Raw genomic sequence first — 4,246 nt, 5'->3', positions numbered from 1 at the left:
CTCTCTTCCATGGGAACCGGGCTTCTCAGATGAGCAACTGAGGTGTATATTAAGTGCTCAGGAGCCATGGGGAGGTTATCGTCCACTTGGGGACCAGAGAGGACACATGAAGAGGGAGCATGAAGAAGGGAAAGAAGAGGGCCACAGAGAGACAAAAGATTCCAGATCCAGTTCCAATGGGTTCCAGGAGAGGCTGTCTCCTTCAAACACTGTCCTTTCTCTCTTACTCTGGTTTCTGTTAAATGTATATAAGATGGAGGTTATTTTGCTCATCCAAACATATGTAGTTGGGAACAAACATTATATGTATTTCAAAGAAATTCTCTGAAAAACCATTTGGGGTTCTAAAGGGACTGGGGGGGGGGGGTGCAAGTTCCAAGGGCTTGTCCACATTTCCCACAGGCATGAGGAGGCTGCATTCTGAGAGGCAGGTGAGGACATCATGCTGCTTCTAGAAGCAGTCTGGAGTAGGGCTTCCAGAGAACCATCGTCTGGGTTTCCACCCCGGCTCTGCCACTTACTACGAAAACGGGACCAGTTGCCTCTGGCTTTAGTTTCCTCATCTGTAAAATGCGCATGCTGATGATAATGGTAGCTACCTCAAGGGGTTATCGTGAGGACTCAGTAAGTTAATATTCAGAAAGCACTTCCTAGTACCTGTTAACAGCAAACACCAACAAGTGTTAGCAATAGTGAGGAAAGTGGCTGCTATTGACAGAAAGTCCCTGGAGTCCTGAGATAAAGTTAGTGTGCAAGGAGCTGGGGCACAGGTGAATTTGAGAAGAACGAAGAACGTAATTCAAAGTGGATTATTCGCCACTGCGTTCCCAGGGGGTATTCTGGGCTCAAGGCAGCCGGAGTCCCTGCCTTCACAGAGCTTCAATTCTAGAGGGGAACAGGCAACTAACAAGGTCCTTTCAGATGAGGACCCAAAGACAACAGAACCCGGGAAGACGACGGGGGTGGCTGGAAGGCTTCTCTGGAGTGGGCAGTCAGGGAAGGCCTCCCTGAGGAGGTGATGGAGAGAACTAAATTCCCAAAGACCCCAGCCCTGAGGAGGGAAGCCATCAAGGAGGGGACAGCATTTACAAAGGCTGGCACGGTGAAGGGTGGGTGGAGAGAGATGCCACCAAGGAGGGGAGCAGTGTGTGGGGAGGGCAGGGCCGGGGGAGCCCCCAGGACAGGCAGCCGAGCAGGGGCGTGGGAGAGCAGAACGGCTAACACAGGTTCTGTTCGGTTCTTTGCTATAAAGCATGAACAGAAATGGCCACGTCCATCTCTGCTTTAACTCAGTCCATTCCACTTGTTGTTCGTGTGTCTGGGTGGCTCCCTTCTCTTGGGGGGATTCAGGAAGGTTCTGAATTCAGGAAGAACCAAGGCAACAGGCCCCTGCAAGCTTCTCTTCCTCCAAACTTAGCCCTTCCTAAAAGGGTCCACAAAATTCCCTATTTACTCAGAGCCCAAGGCTGGTCAACCTGCTGTAAGAAGGAAGCTGAGAGAACTCACCTTCATCCTGAGAACTTGCTGAAGACCAGAAGGCTCCCTCAGCAACCTTTAGTGAGAAAGAAGCACTGGTTCGGGAGTCCAGAACACTGGGTTTCAGTCCCTGCTCTGTCACTTAGGTACTAGGCCCAACCAGTCTGCTCTGTAAAACATGGTAACAGTTCTTGGGGAAGGTCAGTGGGCCTTGTACACCATGACAGGGAGTATCAATCTCAAGAGACCCAAGCTAGTCATCCCATTTCCCACCCTTCCAGGTGCCAGGCACGTGCTAAAGAAAAAATGCCATTAGAGACAACAAACACAAGGAACGAGTGCTGGATGGGACAGCTTTGCTACTGAGCCGGTCACCCAATCCGACACAGAGTCCAGGCTCTGGGGAGATGCGAGTTTGATGAGGAAAAACTGAGTCAGGTCTCTTAAAACCAAACACCAAGAACTGTCTGCCCCAAGTGAGGAAAGCCAGGCCTCTGAACAGGACAGAGACACCAGATCTTGTCAGTAGACAAGTGCCAGGCCAGCTGGAGGTACCAGCTGCTTATATGGCCCCATCTCAGGGTCACGGCGTTTAGCACCTCTGCTGTGCACGTGAAGGGCATGCCGAGGTCAGAGTTATGTGACCCAGCAGGCCTGTCCCAATGTCAGTAGGCCAGGTGGTCAAGGCTGGGGTTATCACCCTGCACAAAGCTGAAGCTGCATTCTCACTGATCCTCACAATAACCCCACGAGATACGTCTTCTTATCCCAATTCTACAATGGGAAACTGAGGCCCAGAAAGATCAGGGATTCCCCCTGCCCTCTGCCCCCCAGGTCACGGAGTTAGACGGTGGCTGGGCTGGGATTTAAACCTAGAACTGTCTGACTGCAAAGGACATCACTGGCACATCAGGCCACAGAAATGCCTGCTCTGGGTGGATAGCAAGCAGGCAGTAAGCAGGCTGAGCTCAGAATGCACAGAAGTTTGTGGAGGAGGGAGGCAAGGAGGAACCGGGCCAGAATGCTGGGGCCAGTGGTCCCTCCCAAGCCCCTGGGGTTGGTGGGAAGCTGGGCCAGGACGCCACAGGGAGAAATGTGGGACCTCTCCCAAGCTGCATGGGCAGGACCAGCCTCCAGCTTCCCCCCAACAGCACCCCCCCCCCCCCCCCCCCCCCCCCGCCACCAGGGGGTGATTTTTCAAGCCAGACTTCCCAACCTCACCCCTCCCCTCCCTGGGCGGCCAGACACCCCGACCCCCCTCCCCACCCCCGACCGCCTGCCAGCCAGCCCTGCCTCCCTCCTGGAGCGGCCGGAAGCCCGCAGTCGCTGTGCAGACACCCCCTGGTGGAAACAGCTCATTACGGGACGGGGAAAATGTGCTAGAACATTAGCTTAATAAATCAAGCGCTCCCGGAGCCCGCAGCCGCCACCGCTTCGTGAGGCAGGGCCGTGAGGCGCCCACCCCCGCTGAGTCTGGGGGGCGGGGGGAGCCCCGAACGCCCTGCCCCTGCCGTTCCACCTACCTCCTCCTGCCCTGCGGAGCCAAGCTCGCACCCCCCCCCCATCCCAGGGGGCCAAGCTTGCGCTGCCCGCCCCCCTCCGCGGCCACCTCTCCCACAGAGCCTAGAAGCCTGTGTGTAGAGAGGGCTTGGAAGTCCAGGCCACCCAGGGTGTGAATCCTCCTGCTGCCACTTGCCATGTGGGCCTACGGGAGCCTCAGTGACTTGGTCTCTACAACTGAGGCAATAAAAGACACTATTGATGAAGGGCCAGCTAAGAGCCAGTACTCTCCATAACTCTCACAGCTCTGTGAGATCCCAGAGACCTCCCATCTTTTCAGCCCGTAGCTGGGTTATTTTCAGTCCTGCCAACCCTCTGCCCAGAGCCAGTACCAGCCCAGTAGCCCCCACCTTCACCCCTAGAGGGTGCTCTCTGTGAAGACAGTCCTGCAGGGTGACCAGGTCCTGCAGGGCGGCTGGATCTGCACAGCCACAGGCTGGCCACCCTACCAGCTGCACAGCTTCGCAGCCGAGGAAATCCCGACCAGTGGGAAAGGGGCTGCCTCCTGCTGGGTACCGGGAACCCCAGGCTTCCTGCAGCTGGCTGCCCCTGGTGTGTGCCAGGCCCTTTCCAGTCCCTGTGCCCCGCCTTCCTGGGGCAGGGCAAGCGAGGACTGCCTCTGGGTAGCCTTTCCCTTCTAGTTCCAGCTCAGGCGCCAGCCCACTTAGTGCCCACAGAGAATCCCACCCCTCCCAGGGCCTCAGTTTCCTCCTCTGTGCTACGCTTTGCCCCAGAGGATCCAAAGAAGGCTTTGTCCCCTCCCTCCCTTCCCCGCTGCTCTGGGCTGGGAAGGGGAGGCAACACCAGAGCTCCTTAGTAGGGAAAACCACTGTCTAGAGAGCTAATTCCTCCTGCTCTCTGGGGGGTGGAGAGAGGGCTAGAGGAGAAAAAAAAATTCAATTACCAGCCCGACTATTTGTCAACTCCTCCCTCCCCATTGACTTAATTTTCTCCAGCCAGGCCCAGAGTCAGAGGAGGCAAGAGTGAGTCCGTAGACCCAGAGAGGGAGAGAGAAAAGAGAGCAGGAGCAGGGATAGGGAAGGAGGAACCCCCCAACCCGGACACAGGGATGGGCCCGTTGGACACACACCAAGCCAAGAAGCCTCACTTGAACCAAAAACAAACAAGCAGCGCCCAGAGAAGAGGAACAGATATTCTTGAGTGCCTAGCCCTGCCCAGAAACTCAGAGCAGCATCACTTCCTCCGGGAA

Source organism: Panthera leo, chromosome C1, assembly GCF_018350215.1.
Source record: "Panthera leo isolate Ple1 chromosome C1, P.leo_Ple1_pat1.1, whole genome shotgun sequence".
In the NCBI taxonomy this organism is placed as follows: Eukaryota; Metazoa; Chordata; class Mammalia; order Carnivora; family Felidae; genus Panthera; species Panthera leo.
This window is presented reverse-complemented; position numbering follows the sequence as displayed.